General features: G+C 35.3%; 1 long non-coding RNA gene across 1 annotated transcript in view; it reads left to right on the forward strand.

Moving 5' to 3' along the window:
* Nucleotides 1-21,678, forward strand: part of LOC141541812 (uncharacterized) — a 134,800-nt gene extending 113,122 nt beyond the window's left edge. The window contains exon 4 of the long non-coding RNA XR_012481907.1: nucleotides 21,573-21,678. This is a non-coding gene — a long non-coding RNA (uncharacterized LOC141541812). The remainder of the gene's footprint in view (nucleotides 1-21,572) is intronic.
* The last annotated feature ends 376 nt before the right edge of the window (nucleotides 21,679-22,054 follow it).

Below are 22,054 nucleotides of genomic sequence, written 5' to 3' on the forward strand. Positions count from 1 at the left end.
CTTGCTGTTTCAACAAACACCTGGAAAAAACGGGCTGCGCGTCTCACCGGCACTGACTCAGATGAGACCAGACATTAAGAGATTGGTAGTGACAAGTGCTGTCACTTCTCGATGTGACAGCAGTGAAGTGCCATGCTGTAGATTACATCGGATACCACGTTTACAAGATAAAAAATGAAAAGGCAAGTGAAAAAGAACATTTCAAAATGGAATCTGCAAAAACAAGGGCAAATTATCCACAATTGGGTCTTTCTCGCTGCTTGCACAAGGACTTGAGATTGCTGACTTGAGCAGTGAAACACTAATTAAGTTTCTTCTTGATCGTCAGCGTTGGGAACCCAATTCCTGGCCCAGGGTTCTTAATCAGAGGTCTCAAATGCAGGCTTCCAAGTGTAGCCCGAACTAGATTAAAATCTAATTGGGAAATATTCAACAAAATAAATAAAACACAATTAAGCATAGATAATAATAATGTGTGGTTACCTAAATCAATACGTAGACTCCAGGATACTTAGGAACGATTTAGTGGCCTATTTCTATTTGAATTTGATGCTGCAGCTCTTAATGATTTCATCTTTCGCTTATTCACTGATTCTGTACTTTTTTTTTTTTTTTTGCTCATGTGTTCTTCATAGGATAAGTGAAATTAATGGCCAGGTATTAAGACAACATAAAGCACTGTATAATAAAATAACACTGAAGAATTTTAATTATAACACAATTTAATGAGATTGATATCCAGTGCTTTCAAAGTAAGAAGCCCATCTCCATCTACACTGAATTACATGTCATTTGATTCAACTCAATGTGAATTTTGAGACATGTTGGCTATTTAAAGATGCCTGGGCTGTTTCTTTTTCTTCCATTAATGGCAGACAAATAGAATGAATAAAATATTTCTATTGAATGAATAAAATATTGCTAATAAAATAAATGTGAAAGGTTGTAAATTCCAAACAACACAAGTCATCCTAGTTCAAACTGAAATTTCTAGGTGTGTGACATTTATTTCTTGAATAATTTTTTTAATATATATATTTTTGTTGTGGGTCAATCAGCCAATCTATATTTATTAAATACTTTTATGTACTAAGTGCAGTGGAAAAGGGCTGGAGAGAAAAAGAGAAAAGTTAAACAGGGAGATAATCTCTGGCTTCAGGGAGATTATACTCTAAAGGGGGATGCAACATGAGCATGTATAAATATTTATGAAATACATTTCAATATGCAAAGAAGAACAAGAAAATAATTCCATGTGACATTTTGTAAAGTGGAGATTTTTAAAAGAAACACATGTATGTTACTTATACACATTGCAACTGAAAAATGTGGTAATACAATTACCCTTGTCCCTTCTGCACTTCTTTTTTATTCGCTCAAGAGTGGAGATAATAATGCTGCAAATCTGACCTTTTCCTAAAAGGTCCTTAAAAACATACATGAGTTGTTCTCTTCGGGAATCCAAAGAAAATACAGAGTTGAAAGTATAAGGCTGTGATGTACAGTAGGAGAAAAAACACCCAGAAGGGATGATGTGATCTATTGGTTCTTCTCCTGCTTGTCACAGAATGCGCACTACCATTCCATGGAAAGAGCAATCAATGATTTGGGGTCAAAGGACCTAGTTTGAATTTGAGCTCTGCATTAACTGCCAACATCATCTAATGTAAAGCAAGCCTTAGTTTATATCTTTGTAACATAGAAAGCAAGGATTGATTCAGACATCTCCAGGCATCCCTCATAACTCCAAATCTATGAATTTGCATTGCTTTCCTTGGTTTTCTATAACTCTGACATCTTAATCAATAAAATATGAAGTTCTTGTTTTATGTTAAAGTCTTAGTAGGGTTCATAAGAGAGATTAACAATTCACACTTCAAACTTCTTATAAATGGACCAAATTTTCATGATTGGAACACTAAACCTGGGACAAGAATGCTTTGCTTGGAGACTAGGTTCTCCTATTAGCTACCCTGGGTGGCCCGAGATTCTCAGGAGAGTTTTAAGCCATTAAAGCTTAAATATTTATTGTTTGGTTTAAACGATTAAACCCTTAAACTGCACCAAGATTTTTGGGACACCTTGTCTAATAATAGCAAAATCATTCACCCTTTCTGACCCTCGGTTTTCTCATCTATAAAATGGGGATTATACAATATTCCCTATCATATGGTTATGAGGAAAGACTTTCACTAGTTATAGAGCAGCATGTATCATTTAGTAGAAATGAAATCCTACAATTTTAGAGATAGAGAGGGCTTTAGAAAGAAATTTAACATTACATTTTACAGAAGTAGAACGTGAGCATTAGAATGACTAATTGACTTTCACAACAAAGTGGTGGTTAAAGTTGAATTAAAGTTGAGGTGTCCAAACTCCCAAACAAATGGTATTCCCAATATAGCTGAATGGACTTGAACTCATTACTTCAGAAAATGTAATTCAGAATCAAACCACTAGGTCAAATGACCTTTGATTAACACCCATGTGGACTCAGAGACATTAAGTTAGCCACTGGAGGGAGCTCACATTACTCATACAGCTTAATAGAAATATGCTGGAATTTGTAAGGAGAGATAATTTTAAAATGCAATGTAAGGATGACAGCATTTTCCACAAAATCCTTTCATTTATTTATACGCAAATCTGTGTGAATGCAAAATGCCATCTAAATCATACTTTATTGATGGTGGGGCTTTTTTTTTTTTTTTTCTTCTCTTAAAAAAAAAGAGAGAGTAAGTAAAGAATTTTGGTCATAAAGTTCTTTCCACAAATTGCAAATCTCCAGCAGCTTGCATGTGTATGATGGCAAGAAGAATGGCAATGGAATAGACCTCAACCCACAATCAAGCCTGTTCCCTGCATTGGTCAGCTCCCTCCCCCAAGCTCATGTCTATGTAGATTTCATGAAGGATTAGTTGCTACCATTGCGGTTCCCAATGAGTAGAGAGGAATGTGCAATATGTAAAAATTCCTAAAGACTATTTTATTTATAGCCATTGCAAACAATGTTTATACAAAGTTTATTAAATATGTCACCCACATTGATTTATTCCAACCGATCTCTTCAATCACTAATATTTATGGACTGGGTTCATTCGCAACAATTATTTTATAGGCTGGAGAGTATGTTATAACTGGGGATTCACCCTGGCAATTACATCAAAGATAAAATGCTTCCCCAAGACCTCAGAACAGTCCAGGAAGTATATTATTGGACACAAGGTGCTTTTAAGTGAGTGCCACAGCACTAAATTTAGATGGAAAAAAAAGGAGAAGTAGAGCACCTTATCCTGAAAGATTAAAGCCGGTCTTGTGTCTTTGCTGAAATTGTGAGACCTTAATGGAGGAAGGGTGGGGAGCACCCCATTAGAGTCCCTTTATGACAGCTCAACCATTGGGCTGTAAAAGATTTAATATTCATCTCTGAAAAATCCTCCTAGGCAGTCTTTATTTAGGCTTTGGAGAGGGCCTGTTGTGAGCAAAGGACTGTGGGAGCTACTTAGGAACATATTATGAAGGAAATAGGAGACATGTTCTCTTTCCACCCAAAGATAAGTAGGTTTTCTGTGATGGTGGAATCAGGTTGGGGTGGAAGGAATATGTGTGAAATGGGAGAACTTTTAACGAACAAATCACATGGAAGCTGTCAAAAAAAGAGAAAGAATAGAGCATGGAAATGCTTGATAAAATGGCGTGAAAAGGCACATGCATATGGCGACTTTGAGCCCAAATTAGTTCCATTTATTAGCCCCTTCTATTCCTTCTCCCACTTTCTGACCTCCTCCTGCCCCTATATTTGATTTTAAAACAATGCTATTTGCTATTAGAAAAGGAGCTTTCCAGACCAAAGCCTCTTCCTGACTGGCTGTCAGAGATTAGATTTCTACCCAGCCTTAACCTTAGGCACCTCTTCAAGTTCTGTGTAAATAGATAGGATAAGAGGGGAAGTCTCTCCCTACCATGTGCTGGGGAATATGGGCCTCATGTGGACTCAGCTGAAGCCTCAGAAAGCCAAGGCGTTTGAACTCCCTGAACTGACTCACTCTTTCCTTCTGAAAGGCAGAGGTCTGCTGGGTTCTTGTTTGCCTTTCAAATGAGACAGAGCAAGTTCGACATCTGTACCTACTCGCTATTCCTCCTAGGAAGCGATGAACAAGTATTAAATAGCGGTAAGTCTTCATGGTTAGAAAGCTAGCCTCAGGGGCTAGAAACCTGGAGTTCAAACGCCTTGTCCAACACTTATTTTATTTTTAAGATCTCAGCACTGAAGCTTCGTGGCTATTAGTGTGTGGAAAGCTCTTCATATTGTGAGGGCAAGTGATGTTTGTGTGCGTTGAACATATTCTACCACCCTTAAGTATTCAGTTATTTTTCAGTCAAGTTCAACTTTTTGTTCCCCCATTTGGGGGTTTTCTTGGTAAAAATCCTGGAAAGGAAATAGCAAACTATTTCCTTCTCTGGCTCATTTTACGGATGAGGAATCTGAAGCAAATAGAATTAAATGACTTGCCCAAGATCACACAGCTAATTAGTGTCTGAACTCAGGAAGACAAGTCCATAGGCTTTGCTGCCTGGTTTACTCTAAATACAATGAAGCAGATATAATTTTCTAGGTTTTATGGTATATTGATATCATGTGATGCTATAGAGCTGCTTCTTTTTTCATTATTATTATTATTTTGGCTGAGGCAATTGTGGTTAAGTGACTTGCCCAGTGTCACACAGATAGGAAGTATTAAGTGTCTGAATCCGAATTTGAACTCAGGTCCTCCTGACTTCAGGCTGGTGCTAGTGCTTCAGAGTCAGTCTGACAACTCATGACAGTGGATACAAAGGTCATCCTTTTTTTATAGTAACATCACTATTCCTAGAATAATGATGCTCCCAAGGCATTGCCTTCCAATTCTGGGATGCTGTGAGATCACAAAATTCCTTTGGGTCACTCTTGAACGGTGTAGGGAAAAAGTAACAATTAAAAAACAATCAAGCTCTTTGGGCCTTCAATTGCTACAATCTTCTCCTATATGAAATCATGATGGAATTTCCATAGAATTATATATCTTAACCTATGGCATCACTCAACAAATTCCAGATGCCTGAACAACGATGGTCTACTGTGCAAGGAAATACTAGTGATTATTACCCCTGGAGATTTGGCATAGTTTGTTTTGGAGTTCATTACCAATAAGAATAATAACTTATTAGAATCTTATATGTCGGGATCTATTCATGCACACATTTCATGAAGAGAAACAGTCACTAGTGATATGAAAATAGCAGGGAAATTGTGCCAAGTTATCCCCGAAGTTTGGTAAAGACTCTGATATGGAATTTCCTGTTTAACCTCTAGATAGCTATATATTCATATTTATCCCTAAGGATAAAGCACAAAAGGAAAGAAGTCATGGAGAGTGGACTGTTTTCTTTTTAATTTTTTGCCTTTTTTAAACAACTTTTTAACTACTACTAACACATTATTGGTAGACTTGAGGGGCAAGTAGAGAAAAACCTAGGTTAAAAATCTAGTTGGGTGATCATAGACAAATCACTCAATCTCTCAGTTGCCCAGATAATTTTCTAAAAATGTAAATCATAGAGCCATCATTAAGCTACATCAATGGAGAGAGTTTATATATCAGAAGACTTGCAGAACTATAAAAATATAGATAGACTTACCTACAAACAAACAAAAAAAGAAGTGACAATATCTCTAGGTAGGATGCATATCCTGACTGTAATCCACATGGCCTTCACAGATTTGACCAAAACACCAGACATTTCATGTATTCTAATACAGACTTCTACAAACCAAATTGTTCATGTGATGTTTTTTTTTTCCTCCCGAACCACTGCAGATGTCCCTTTTCTGTAACAATTTAATTAACACTCTAAAATAATGATGCATTAATTAATGCCAAATTACAATGAAAATCCAGCAGAATTACACTTTATATCAACATTAATGCAAAATGAGTTCCTCCTGGATAATTCTTCTTACAATGAATACAAAAAGAGATAATACTAATTAGGCCATCAATTTAAATTTACCATAATTTCAATCCATGTCACTTATCTGTTCTCTTGCACAAAACAATTCTGGCCTGCCATACATTTATGTGGTAACTGTCAGAGATGTCTGCATGGCAAGCAGGTCTGGGTCATCCTTGGGGTGCCACAGGATGCTCTTGAATCTTGTCCCTTCCTTGCTGAAAACAGAAACCATAGGGGCCCTTTAATGAAATAAAAGACTCGAGTTAAGTAAAATAAAATAGCAGATCTTGTAATATGCATGGCACAAGCCATCGGGCTCTGCTTATCAAGTTGCATGTAATTCAGTTTGTTTCCACTCTCAGGGGCATGACCTGTGAGTTAGGAGAATTGGAGCATCTCCAGGGTCATTTGTTCATGAGCAAAACGAAATCACATCTTCTTCCCATTTCCAGGAGTGACATGCTCTGCACCTGTTACATTTCATTTTCTTTGCTACTAATAAGTAGATGCTTTTTTTCAGCATCTGTAAGAAAGAAGGGCTCCAAAGGTTAATTTCCCCAATGTTTATTGAAAAAGAGGAATTTGATAGGGGCTCTTGCTCACTACTACTTCCCTACTAAAGTGGCCCTTCACACCTGCCTTTCCTGAAGAAATAGAGGCATTTGGTATAATAAATGTGTGATAGCTACAGCAGATTTGTGTGTTTGTGTATTATTTAAGAAGTCAAAACATCACTGGAACACAGAGTTGTCATAAAATTTCTCACTGAAACAAAATGCTTTTTTTTTTCTGATTGCTGGGAGTTAATTAGAGGGTAGAGTGTTTGGTTCCAGAATCCTGGAATTTGATGTGAACATATCCTCCTGTCCTGACAGGTGACCCTGAAGATAACGGGTCATTCATTTATCAAATTCAGGAGGCCAGAAACATAAACTGGAACCTGGTAAAGTAGTGTAGAAAAATATATTTCAGAAAAGACTCCTGTGGGAGGGAATGTAGAAATATGCTGATCTTATAATAGTCAATCAATGGCGATCATACACACACACACACACACACACACACACACATACAAAAAAGCAAACAAACAAAAAAAAAAAACAGCCTTGGGATGTAATTCTTTCTATTAATAAAGATATATTGTGAGTCTATGATTTTTTCTTCTTTGTTTGTTGAAATGCCCCTCCTATTATCTCCTTATTCTCCTGCAGTCAGTTTAAAGGCCCTGAATAAAAATGGTGGTTTAATGTCTACTTTTCCTATATTCCAAACTACCTATGGGAATTCTTCCTTGCCTATGAGTCCCTAAAAGAAACAGACAATAGGACAAAAAGAAGTCTGACAAAAAGGAATCAGTTAAAATAAATCCAACAAGCTTTGCATTTTGTTTTTGTTGGGCTTCATGAGAATGGATGTCCAGAATATTTATTTTATATTACTATGTGTGATTGAAATAACAAGGCCATGGCCCTGCTGATCTGCTGATTTGGACTATCAGAACCCCATGCTCAATCCCCACAATATGGTAGGTCAGGAGTATTTGAAAATAGCCGTCTCATCTTGCGGGACCAACTTATGCCAGGAACAGAGCATGCATTTAATAAATGCTTGCTGACAGACTGACTTGATTGTACCCTATAGACATATCTTCAATTAAACATCTTCTGAGGATTTTTTGTGGTTATGTAAATCTCTGTACAATTCTAGTGAGGTACCATGCTGGAGAAAGGTTCCATCTCAATGAATATGATTCCAGCAGGTCAAGGAACTTGCCATTTCTTCTTCTGAATATATCCTGCAACAATATAGATCTTATACTTTCCATGTCTTCCAGCTTATAAAACTTTTTCATGGCCTAACTTGATGATGAATTCATCCAATACTGGAAGCCTTCTTCTAGATCTGATAACATTATATGGAAACCAGTGTAATACTCAAATTGTTAATGTGCAATTTTTCACTAATGTTACATGACTACATTGCTATTTTACTTCTTTTTTTTTTCAATTTTAAATCTTCTCAATACGTTTTAGACTGCTCCTAGCAGCAAAGATCCTACAGGCAAGGACCTTTCCTGCCTTATCTCCCTGGCTGCTATTTGGATCCCTTTTATATGACATCTTCCTCCATTAGAATGAAAGCTTGTTGAAGATGGGAGTATCTACCCCAAGTATATGGAGACTTCTCCTGGTGCAATGGGAAGATGAAAAAATTTTATAACAAAATTTATAAAGAAATGAAGGTGGCTGAAATAGGTACCATGTGGAGAGCTTAGGGCACCCAGACATCAAAGACCCAAAGTAATCCATTGCATCCCAGGTTGTTGCTACTTGTCTTATTTGTTTTGCCATCTGAACCTAATGACTAAGAGAATGAGGTTGACAAGTTTGTACAACTTTACTTCCTGTAAATCCAATTCATTTATGGATCAAGAAATCACTCTATAATGTCACTGATTTTCTTTGAAAGCAAAGGATAAAGAACAAAGCTTATGGATGGCAGGAACTGTCATATTTGCTTATATTCCTCATGTTTAGTAAGTGTTTAACAAAGTCTTTATTAACAATATGCTATAACTTATTTATGGGCACATTAAATAGAATACAGAGCCTGGAGTCAGGAAAATTCATCTTAAGTTCAAATCTGGCCTCAGATACTTACTAGCTGTATGATACTAGGCAAGTTACTAACCCTGTCTGACTCAGTTTCCTCATCTGGAAAATGATCTGGAAAAACAAACGTCAAACCACCGCTAAGAAAATCCCAAATGTGGTCATGGAAAATTGGACACTACTAAAAATGCTGAACAACAATGAGATAATTTACTGTGTTGATCTTTGGGTGTCAATAGGAAAGGGAGATTTTGATGTTGCATGATTCTCAACATTATAACATAACTCGAAGGACAATGATGTTAAAAGATGAGTCTTTGCATGAACAGGTTAATGAAGAATTATAAAATTCTGGCAAAACTTCTGGCAGAACCAGATTGGAATTTAATTGGGAAATGTTTAACAAAGTAAATAAAAATCAAATACAACAAAGATGATGTCAATTTTTAATGTGCTAAGTTAATATGTGGCTAGAGGGATCCATTTGAACTTAGTACCACTGGCTTAAAGGATCTATTCTCAAGCTTTCTGAAAGAAGAGAAGATATTGAGTGAATGGAGATAAAAAATCATGGGTAATTTTGTAATTAAAAAAGAAAGATGGTCAAGAAAATATCAATATCTTTTTTCTCATCCATATCAAATTTTCATGAATATTATGAGCACACTTATGGATGGAAATATTTGATGAAAATATGAGTTGAACAAACTATTCTCTATAGTAGACTACATTTTCAAAGCCACATAAATTACTGAATGGTGCCATGGATTCTTTGAGAGATGCAATAGAATTTTTTCAATGATCTTCTGATTATCAATATAAAATAAAACCTACAGTAGAGAGGCATATGATCATTGAAGATATTGGCCACTTAGGTACTTAATGTCTTTTAATGCTGAATACTTCGTGATTGAATTGATTATATATATCTTTTAGAATACACTAGAAATACTATTAGGGGAACACTTTCAGGAGAACATTAAGCATAGTTATGGCAACTGAACATTTTGTGGGCTGGTGGGTATTTTTCAGACCCACAGGGTTTTTTTTTTTCCAACTGTACTGGAAGGTTATTCTAAATGGATAATCTCCAATATACTTCTGGAAATCAACATTGTCTTTTCTAGTCTTTTGATTTTTATTGGGAATAGTAAATATATTAAGTTGTCTTCATTCAATTAAAGGAGGGATGTTAAGGTAGTACCTGCTCTGTTCTGAGCCATGTCAAGTTTTCCCAGAGGACCCAGCTTTACCTGGAAAGATGAATATCTTGGTTAGAATCTTAAAGACCTACCTTTGTCAGCTTGATAGACTGATACATCAATACTCTTAAATGAGATACTTTGAAGATAAAATCCCATCCATATCCTCTCTTGTAGTGTGACTCTTGTCAACATCATTTGATATATCTTCAAGCCTCGCTCACATGGTAGGGGTTTTCCTTTAGATGTCTTCATAATACTTTGGCAAAAATGAGTGACCCAGGATATTTGTCAGTTATCTTTATGCTCAATGTTTTTCTAACTCATCTTCATTTATGGGCATATGCTTCTTTCTTAATACCTTTGATGGCTGATCCTCCCCAATTCTGTATTACCTAGGCTTCAGATGACTAATGCTCACTACACATCCTTCTCTTGCCTTTTGGGTGATCTACACTTTTGATTTCCTGAGACAGGGAGAGAGAGAGAGAAAGAGAGAGAGAGAGAGAGAGAGAGAGAGAGAGAGAGAGAGAGAGAGAGAGGAGAGAGAGAGAGAGAGAGAGAGAGAGAGAGAAAGAGAGAGAGAGAGAGAGAGAGAGAGAGAGAGAGAGAGAGAGAGAGAGAGAGAGAGAGAGAGAGATGGGGGAAAGGGGAGAGAGGGAGGGAAGGAGGGAGGAAGAAGAAGAGGGAGAAAGAGAGAGAGAGTGGTCAATTGAGTTCAACAGGAGCCAGATAGTAGGCTAAATTGTCTTTAGGAAGTTACACAGAATTTTTGATAACTTGACTCTCTGAAACAAAGGCCTTTCTTGTATATATAGCCCATTTTTCAGTTTTACTCCTGGAGTACGTAGCATGGAAAAAAAATCTTCATACTATATATATATGTATATAATCAGACATCCTATAATATGTTGATGTTACCTTTATTGTTATATTTTTCAAGGAATACTATTCAATTTTAACATATATGTAGAATACCTTGCTGAAAGACAGCTTTTTAGATAGCATGTTGCACTACCAAATCAAATAGTTTTTATAGTCAATTAATAATAAGATCCATAGAAATAAGATTTATCTTTTCTGGTCTATTATCTTATTGTGTGACCATAAGGATGTATGTTACAAAATAATTTTTTTGTGAAAATCTGCCTGTTCTCTACTTCTATGAAGAATTCTCAGAATGATGCACATGATTACTTCTATGAAGATACTGATGAGTTAGGGAAGTAGTCATGTGGCTTTAAATATTACCCCTGACATTTACCACCTCTGTGAGCCTGAGAAAGTCACTTAAACTTTTTTGGTCCCATTTTCCTCATCTACACATGAGGAATCTGTGCTATGTGCCCTCTGGGATCTTTTTCAGCCCTTATCTATAATCTTATAATATCATTACTTGTAAAATTCTAGAACCTTATTTGTGATCAGGAAAGCATGTCTTCATCAAGGACAGAACATCCAATTTTTGAAAGAATAATTATGCTCATAGGTTAGATTATAGAGATATTAATTTGACTTCAGCAAGGTATTTGACCCATATTATTCTTAAAGACAAAATAAACATATGTAGACCAGATGATAATACATTTAGGTGGATTTATAACTGATTGAAGTCATAGCCCCCCAAAATCATTATTTATTATATTTATTTTTGGAATAAAATAAACAATTTTACAACATTGTATATCCAAAAATATGATCCAGAGAGTCATTGGTTATTATTATTCATCATTTTAATATTTTTATTTGTGGAATAAAATAAGCATCTATATTACACAGCATAAAGAATATAACCCAGAAAGTCAATATTAATATGGACTATCCCAGAAATCTTTTTCCTTGACTTTATTGATTTAACAATCTTGTTGATAAAAGATTAAAAATTGGTGGAATTTTTTCAGAGTTACAGATAACAAGAAACTGAGAGAACAATAAATAGTTCAGATTACTTCTTTATATTAAAACTTTTTTTGATATCACTTGCATTCACACAGTGTTCCAACAAAATCTTTATTGTTCACTTGTTTATTCAGTCATGTTCGATCCTTCATGACACCATTTGGGATTTTCTTGGCAAAAAAAACTTGAGTGATCTTCAGTGGACATTAATGATTATTTTCCATTATTTACAAATGAAATTCCATCTTCCTCCTACATGTGTGCCTTTCTTCTAGGTGTTCTCCAATCCCTTGTTGCTTGACATTTCTTTCGAGACTAGATCAAGACTAAAAAATCCAATATTATGACTTCATGCATACATATTAACAACATGTAGTGAGATTTTTTAACAACATGTGAGATTTTTTTCCCATTTAATTGGAGTTTATCTAATCTCTGATGATACTTATCCTAATTCCTACTTCTATTGATGAGTTGGCTTCCCAGACCCAAGATGGCTTCATTCCCGCTTCAAGATTCTAACAATATCTCTGGTTTATCAGGGGTGATTCTCAAATGTTATTGTCTTAAGGACCTACAAGTATTCTTCTACCCAAGATTATCACATGATAATCACTTAGCCCAGGCTTAAGTAGCTTTTAGAAAGAAATATTTACTAAAGTAGCTGAATAAGAAAAGTACTTAACAAACATCTCCACCATAATTCTGTGCCAAGTTCTCTTCTAAAAACATAGTCTATGAAGACTGTAAACTCATAGTTCCCAGTTGTTTTTTTTCTACTGTTGAGCTATTCAAGAAGCTGCAATTAAATACAGAATAAGATCTTTAGTAAATTTCTATTTTTAATAATATTTTATTTTCCAAATATATATAAAGATAGTTTTCAAAATTCACTTTCGGAAGACTTTGTGTTCTAGATTTTTCTCTCTCCTTTCCTTATTTCTTATTTCTGCAAAACAGCAAGTAATCTGATATATGTTATAAATGTGCAATTTTTAAAAACATTTTCATATTTGTCATGCCATGTGAGAAAAAAATCAGACCAAAAGTGGGGGAGGAGGGAAATCACAAGAAAGAAAAAAAAAAATAAGAAGAAGAAGAAGAAGAAGAAGAAGAAGAAGAAGAAGAAGAAGAAGAAGAAGAAGAAGAAGAAGAAGAAGAAGAAGGAGAAGAAGAAGAAGAAGAAAACAAAGAGAAAATGTGAAAATACAATGCTTTGCTTCACATTCATTTTTTTTTTAGTTTTCTTTCTGGATGTATATGGCATTTTCCATTTCCAGTATATTTGAATTGCCTTGAATCACTGCATGGTTGGGAAGAGCTAAGTCTATCAGAGTAGATCATCACATGATCTACTTCTTACAGTGTACAATGTTCATTTGGTTTTTTTTACTTCACTGAACATCATGTAATTCTTTTCAAGCTTTTCTGAAATCAGCCTGCTTATCATTTTTTATTAAAACTTTTAATTTTCAAAACATATGTATAGATAATTTTCAACATTCACCCTTATAAAACCTTGTTTTCCTATTTTTTCTCCTTCCCTTCCCACCATCCCCTCCCCTGGACAGCAAGCAATCCACGTGATTCTTCTATACATATTTCCACAATTATCATGCTGGGCAAAAAAAAAAATCAGATCAAAAAGGAAAAAATGAGAAATTAAACAAAATGCAAGCAAACAACAACAAAAAAGTGAAAATACTATGTTGTGATCCACACTCAGTCCCCACAGTCCTTTTTCTGAGTGCAGATTGCTCTCTTCATCATACACTGGAATTGGACTGAATCACCTCACTATTGAAAAGAGTAATAACCATCAGAATTGATCACCATAAAATCTTGCTGTTGCAATGTATAATGTTCTCCTGGTTCTGCTCACTTCACTCAGCATCAGTTCATGTAAGTCTCTCCAGGCTTCTCTGAAATCATCCTGCTGATCATTTCTTTCTTTATATATATCTTTTTATTTACAAGATATATGCATGGGTAATTTTTCAGCATTGACAATTGCAAAACCTTTTGTTCCAATTTTTCCCCTTCTTTCCCCTCCCCCCTCCCCCAGATGGCAGGTAGACCAATACATGTTAAATATGTTAAAGTATAAATTAAATACAATATATGTACCCATGCCCATACAGTTATTTTGCTGTACAAAAAGAATTGGACTTTGACATGGTGTACAATTAACCTGTGAAGGAAATCAAAAATACAGGTGGACAAAAATAGAGGAATTGGGAATTCTATGTAGTGGTTCATCTGCTGATCATTTCTTAAAGAACAATAATGTTCCATAACATTCATATACTGCCATTCTCCAATTGATGAGCATCCAATCAGTGTCCACTACAAAAAGGGCTGCCATACTTTTTGTAGTAGCAAGAAACTGGATAGTGAATATATGCCCATCAATTGGAGAATGGCTGAATAAGTTATGGTGTATGAATGTTATGGAATATTATTGTTCTGTAAGAAATGACCAGCAGGATGATTTCAGAGCTTCCTGGAGAGACTTACATGAACTGATACTGAGGGAAATGAGCAGAAGCAGGAGATCATAGCAATAAGATTATATGATGATGAATTCTGATGGTCATAACTCTCTTCAACAATGAGATGATTCAAACCAGTTCCAATTGTTCAATGATAAAGAGAGCCAACTACACCCAAAGAGAGGACTATGAGAATTGAGTGTGGACTACAACATAGCATTCTCATTCTTTCTGTTGTTTGTTTGCGTTTTGTTTTCTTTCCCAGTTTTTTCTTCCTTCTTGATCTGATGTATCTGATGTTTTTGTGCAGCAAGATAACTGTATAAATACGTATACATATATTAGATTTAACATATATTTTAACACATGTATAGGCTACCTGCCATCTAAGGGAAGAAGATAGGGTGAAGGAGGGGATAATTTGGAACAGAAGGCTTTGCAAAGGTTGATGTTGGAAAAATACCCACCCATGTGCTTTGTAAATAAAAAAAATTAATAAAAGGGGAAAAAAGTCTGCCATAAATACTTTTTGCACATGTGGGTCCTTTCCCCTTTTTTATGATCTTTTTGAGATACAGGCTCAGTAGAGACACTGCTGGATCAAAGGATATGCACAGTTTGATGGCCCTTTGGACACAGTTCTAAATTGCTCTTTAGAATGGTTAGATCATTTCATACCACTATCAACAATGTATTAGTGTCCCAGCTTTCCCACATGCCCTCCAACATTTGTCATTATCTTTTCCTGTCATCTCAGCCAACCTGAGAAGTATGTAGTGGGGTACCTCAGAGTTGTCTTAATTTACATTTCTCTGATCAATTGTGATTTAATTGTCCTCATTTCTTAAAGAACAATAATATTTCATTACATTCCTATTCTATTACATATTCAGCCATTCTTCAATTAATCAGCATCCATTCAATTTCCATTTCCTTGCCACTACAAAAAGGGCTGCTACAAAAATTTTTGCACATGTGGGTCCTTTTCCCTTATTTATGATCTTTTTGGGATACAGACTGCTGGATCAAATGGTATGCACAGTTTTATAGCCCTTTGGGCATAGTTCCAAATTGTTCTCCAGAATGGCTGGATCAGTTCACAATTCTTGCAACAATGCATTAGTGTCCCAGCTTTCTTACATCCCCTCCAATATTTATTATTACCTTTTCCTGTCATCTTAGCCAATCTGTGATATGTGAGGTGGTAAGTCAGAGTTTTAAATTGCATTTTTCTCTATCAATAGTGAGTTAGAGCTTTTTTTTTTCTTATCACTGTAGATGGCTTTAATTTCCTTATCTAAAAATTGTCTGTTCATATCTTTTGACCATTGACCAATTGGGGAATGAATTATATTCTTATAAATTCAAGTAGATTCTCTCTCTCTCTCTCTCTCTCTCTCTCTCTCTATATATATATATATATATATATAGATATATATATAGATATGCATATATATATGTATATATAGATATTTAGAAATGAGGCCTTTATCAGAAACACTGACTATAAAAAATTGTTTCCCAACTTTCTGTTTTCCCTTCTAATTTTGCCTATATTGGTTTTGTTTGTGCAAAACTTCCCAAATTAATGTAATCAAAATTATCCATTTTGCCTTTCATAATGTTCTCTGATTATTGGTCATAAATTCCTCCCTTATGCAGCCTCCAATCTTGCTTCGATTCTTTTGAATATAGGTTCCGATGCACAGTTCACTTTCTGCCCCTCTAGGATCCTAAAAACCTGCTGTCAAAATGTATATCATTTTCTTTGTCCTTTCAGCATGGCTATATCCAATATTTTTCTCTGTGCCCAGTGACTAGAAGTAACAAACACAAAAATACTTATAGAACCAAATCAGAAATTGATGAAAATGTCATATGACATAATGATCTTGGTTATAGTCTAAACCAGCTTGACAGTCCACTTTGTTTTTTGGTCAGGATTCACCTATGTGTAGACATCATAAAGGGAGAAGAAATGGTCCCTATCCTCAATAAACCTTCCAGATATGATTAGTCTAGGCTAAACATATAAGTGAAGGAAGTATTAACTTCTGTGGAGTACTTTGAATGTATTGTGAGGACCCATACTTACATACCCCATCTACTTGAAAATGTCAAAAATTATGTAATATAGCTTCTTTTATATTTTTCTAAAACTCTGAGCCCTATTGAAATGTAGGATCATGGATTTATATTAAAATATAGGATTGCATTTCAAGTTAAAAGGCAGCTTAGAGATCACTTAGTCCAATCTTCTTAATCTTACAAAAGAAGGAAATGAAACTAAGAGCAGTTCAGTGATTTATAGCAGCCAGGACTTGAACCCAAAACAACTCCATTACCCTTTCCACTATACTGGCAATTCACCTTGGAACAGCTGCTATTTGTTGTCATTTTTCAGTTATTTTGCCTCAATGTAATTGAATTTTACATATTTTCTAAAGCCATGAAGTTACTTGGAAAATGTTGAAGGGGATATGGCCATACTCCAAGGGTGGGAAAGTCACATAATAGAATACTTTCAGTCCTGAAGAAAGTCTAAATTAGTTAATTAATTATTAGTATTATTGTTTTGCTGAGGCAGTTAGAGTTAAGTGACTTTGCCCAGGATCACACATCTAGGAAATATTAAGTGTCTGAGGCTATATTTGAATTCAGTTCCTCCTGACTTCAGGTCTGGTGCTCTTTCCATTATGCTATCTAGCTGAGCTGAAAGCCTGCATTTATTTATAACTATTTGTTTTCAGTTAATGTTACTACTATCAAGACAAATGTAGTGTGAGTGTGTGTGTGTGTGTGTGTGTGTGTGTGTGTGTGTGTGTGTGTGTGTAGTTTATAAGCTTAAAATATTACTGATGGGAAAGAATCAGTCACAAACCCATATCGTGTGTCTGTATTCCCCCAGAGAGTTATATTTTGGTCCGTGGTTATGGTCAAACATAGAGTACATCAAAGATAGAATTTGAATAATGATGGCTTATATGTTCCATAAAATAAACATTAGGAGCAAATATCTGACTTTCTCTGACTGAGGTCAATTCCTATACTTAGAAAATGGGCCTGGGGACATGATGTAAGTGTCATATTTATTTTTTAGTGCTGGCCCAGTACACATTCTAATTCTTCCCTGTACTCTTTCATTTATCTTTCCAAAGTGCCTATTTCCATTCGCTCTGCAAATTGACATTTGACAAATATCAATTGATTGATCAATTATACTGGTTTTATACATGTACTGTGCTGACCCATGAAGAATTAAGTAGATAAAAGAATGGAGGAGAAGGAGGGCAACCCTAAACTTTGTGAGACTTTATGAATTCATAGGATTATAAAGCTGCAGGGAACCATGGAGATCTTCTTTTCTAAACATACTACAGAAGAGAAAAAAGCCTCAAAAATGTGAAATGACTTTTCCATGGTGACACAGTCAGTAACAGTATATGTTTTAATGATGATATAGGCAATAGTGAAGATAATGCAACATCAGCAACAATTTCACTTTTATCTAGGTTCTAAGGTTTCCAGAGTCCTTTATGAAGTCAACAAATCAGGTCTCTAGCATTCATGTATATACTGTTCTCAGGAAACATTAATGATGCTTAGCTGGAACTAGGGCAACATGGCATGTGCTTCCTTGCCTTAGTCCATTTTCTTGAGCAATTTTGCTTGTCTTTGTTCAGATTCATGAGCAAAGAAACCCCAATTGAAACCTGAGAAAACAGAACTTTTTTTTTTTAGATTTTCTATTTGATATTAATTAGAAACTTATCTGTAATGTTTTTAATGGCAAGATGGAGAGATATTTCTGGTCCAGTTACCCACTTTAATTAGTCACTTTTAAACTGATATTTTTTTCTCCTGTTCCTCAGCCTCCATATGTTCTTTTCCATCAAGCTATGGATTTACACTTTCATGAAGACAAAGTAAACAGAAATATTCAGAGGGCTTACTTTTTCAAGTAAGTCCAGCTGACATCACAAGTTAAAGTACTGAACTTGGAAAAGAGAAAATTGCAAGAGTTAGAGGAATTTGAGAAAGTGTAGGTTAGATGGAATACCATGGACTTTGACAGCCAGGAGCAGCTTGGGACCATCGAAAACACTACACCATTTCCCAAATGGGATCCTGCTCAAGCCTGAGGATGCCACATGGCTGGGAACCATGAAATACAACATTTCAGAAGAATAAAAATTTTATGTGGCTCAATGAACAATGGACAAATGTGTGGCACATGTAAGCTGGCTGTAGCAAATGACTGGCAATGCCTATTCTTCTAGAAATAGGGTAAAAGATACCATTAGAGCTGGTCAAGTAGCAACAGTGGATGACAGATGGATGGTATGATTATATAATTCTATTACATAGAAAAAACTGTTAAAATGAGCTGAAGAAAAGACTCTAAACTTATCTCATACTTATGATACCCTCCTCCTACATCCAACTGGATCAAACATTGTCTTTTATTGATTTTTCTATGTATCTTATATATGCTTATAAATCTATATTGTTAGATTTAGATAGATAGATAGATAGATAGATAGATAGATAGATAGATAGATAGATAGATTATAAATCTATAGTGTAAGCTCCTTGAGGTCAGGAACTCTTTCATCTTTGTCTTTTTCTCTTGAACCAAGCACAATTCATGAATAGATACTTATGGATTGATTGGTTCTCTGGAAGATTTATGGAAAAATAATATTTATGCAGCATGACAAGCCACAGATGGGTTACAAATTGAACCCAAGTAACATGTCTCTACCTATAAAATCAATGATTTATTAAAGCATTGAAAGGAGTGAAATAGTAGTCCCTTCCCTCAAGTATCTTTCTTATCCAACAAAATTGCTATTCCTATAAAATCTAATTTCTAGGCTTTATTGTCTCTTCCCGGAATATATTTCCTTTTCACCTCTCCTTCTTAGAATCCTGTCTTCTTAAAGATTCATATCAAATACTTTCTTCCTCATATAGCTATTGTAATTCCCCAAATTCCTTGTATTGTTTTTGAATATACCTACTTATATGTACATTTATGTATGTATGTATGTATGTATATGTATATATACATATATATATGTATACTCTAACTCTTTCTTCCCTCATCCATCTTTCCATCTATCTAACTATCCATCCATCTAGCTAGCAGATAGTTAGCTCTCTAGCTTTCCACTATTTCCCCTAATAGTATGTAAACTCAAGGACAGAATGTTTCACTTCTGTCTTTGCATCCCCAGTGCCTAGTACAGCACCTGACATATAGCAGTGTTAATATCTGTTGATTGATAGATTGGTTGGTTGTTTGAATCTGCATGTCCAAATGTTCCTAAATCAGCAGGAAATGTGAAGACGCTAGTTGCCACAAATTTGTAGCCTTTTCCTCACCAGGTTGCCAGTCCTGCATGTATTTGGACATCTGATATTTGCAAAGTGACAACTGATGGAGGGTTTCAGCAGCTTTTCCATTTCAACTTTCTTTTGAAGGCTCCCACAGAAAGGCCCTCCTCTGTGACAGCCCAAGCACTCTTGTGACACTTGCTTCTTTACACTTGATCACACCTGTTGACAGGTGCATTAACTTAGGTCCATTAACAAATCAAGTCATGGTCTTCCTTTGGCTGCCTCTTTGAACTCTGCATTGGCTCTGATAACCTGAGATTTAGATAATTTATCTAAGTCTCCTCTACCTGGTGAAGCGATTCCATGTTCAAGGCTAGATTAATTGGCATTCTTAATGATATGTCCATCTTTTGTCCTGAGGTTTTAGTTAGGTGTGTTCAGTTGTCCTAAAACCGGCCAGGTTTCTGAAATGGACATGTATTATAATTTATTCATAATCACCTTTTCTCACATTGCCTGAGGAAGTTTGTCATTAAATATGCCCCAGAGAGGACCATTCAGAAAGTCAGAAATCTCTCGCTAGTTATTGGAGTCAGTATATTCTTACATTATAAGAAAATACTGTATCCATTTGCAAAAAGATAGCTCTACCCTTTCATTAAGTCTTATCATTTCACATAAAAAACATAGAAGCTTCCTTTTTGATATGATTTTCTTATATATTATGGCAAATATGGAAATATCTTCAAAAGAATTGCACATATTTAATCTATATATCTGATTGCTTGTGGTTTTGGGGAGGGGAAGAAAAAAATAGAGGAAGAAAAATCTTTAACAAAGTCTTACAAAAATGAATGTTGAAAACTAACTTTCATATATTTGGACAATAAAATAATATTGAAAGGATTTTTTTAAAGAAGCATCTGAATCCTAAGCAACACCATTCTCAACAACCTTTATTCATCTCTGAGATTATCTCTGTTTAGTATAGAACAGTGCCTTTCCCTAAATTACTGGGAATGATACAACCACAGAGAAATTAGTTGACAAAATAAACTGGGATTTAGATCATTTGTTCCTTCCTTTATTTTATTCTTGGAGCTTAGAAGGGGCAATTCAATCTACATTTTCAATTATGAGAAGGGCACTGAAATGAATGGCATTAAAAGGTAATATTAACATTGCCATTTTTCTCCATTCCAAAATTCAGGTTTGGGGCTTTGGATCCAAAGTTGTCCAGGTGACTTATTCAGCCCCAAGAACTCTAGTTCACTGCTATTATTACCTATAATGGTTGAAATTGTATTGTAAAGACCAGTCATCCTTTATTGCCTCCCACACACACATAATTAAGGAAAGAAAATGGCATAGAAAATAAAAATTTTTTAAAATATGAAGGGAGAAAAATGAAACTAATTTGGGAAGCATCTCTAAAGATATGATTCCCAGCTTTCCCTGATAATTACTGCACATGTGTTGTTAGTAGAAAATGATGTTGCAAAGATAGAAAAAAAATTAGAAAATGGATGTTGCATAGGAAAAGGAGGAATATGGATGGGGACATTTTATGCTTAAATGGTATGGTTTAGTCTAGAAGGAAAAAATACTTATCAAATCATGATATTGAATTAATTGCCAACTTTTACCATTTGCCATTTAATACACATAGATTTTCTCTAAAAATCACAGGGATTAAGTAATAATATGACCAATTAGCTGGTTCCGTTCCTCAATGCTGTACTTCTAAGGAGAGCCACAATGATTAAGTTTCCAGGGAATTTTCTTGGAATCCAGACTCTACCATGAGATTGCTGTGTGATTCTAGACACATATCTAACTTCTCTGAGTCTTTTCGAAGAAGAGAATTATTTTGGCTCTCTGCCTTCCAGGAGATATACTTTTCAGAAAATTGCATGTAAACTGCTTTTGATCTCCTTGAAAGAAAGTCATAATAGAAAAATAAAGTGGTGCTACTGGAATGACAAGTGTGTGAGTATACATTAATTTCCCCCTTATGTTCTTATTACTAGCAGATGGAGGTCAAAATTGGATTGCTGCTGACTGTTGTCCCTTGTTATGGCCTGTGGAGATATGACAATTGAGAAGGAACTTAGAGGAATGCCAAGTAGCAGAGCATGAAGAGGTGGGTATGACCCACTCGCTGTCTTGTATACTTGAGCACTGTAGCACTTCGGAAGGAGGGGGGAAAGGGCATGTTCTAGAACAGCCTTGGAGACAGTTTTCTCCAAATACTCAGGTACGTGGAAATTGAGCATGGCCTCTGAGAGATACATGGGCCCTGCTCACATTCATCCAAGCCATCTTTGTGACCGCATCCACCAACTATTAGAACTCCCTCTGTCATTTAAGGGAGGGCAAAACCCAACTCTAACTTAGGAAATCAACTTTGGATAGTTTCCTGGGGAGCAGAGAGAGAAGAAATTTATTTATCCAAGGTCACACAGCCTGTAAGTATCTGAATCCATATTTGGTTTGAGGTTATCCTGATTCC

The sequence above is a fragment of the Sminthopsis crassicaudata genome, chromosome 4, assembly GCF_048593235.1.
Source record: "Sminthopsis crassicaudata isolate SCR6 chromosome 4, ASM4859323v1, whole genome shotgun sequence".
NCBI classification, from domain to species: domain Eukaryota; kingdom Metazoa; phylum Chordata; class Mammalia; order Dasyuromorphia; family Dasyuridae; genus Sminthopsis; species Sminthopsis crassicaudata.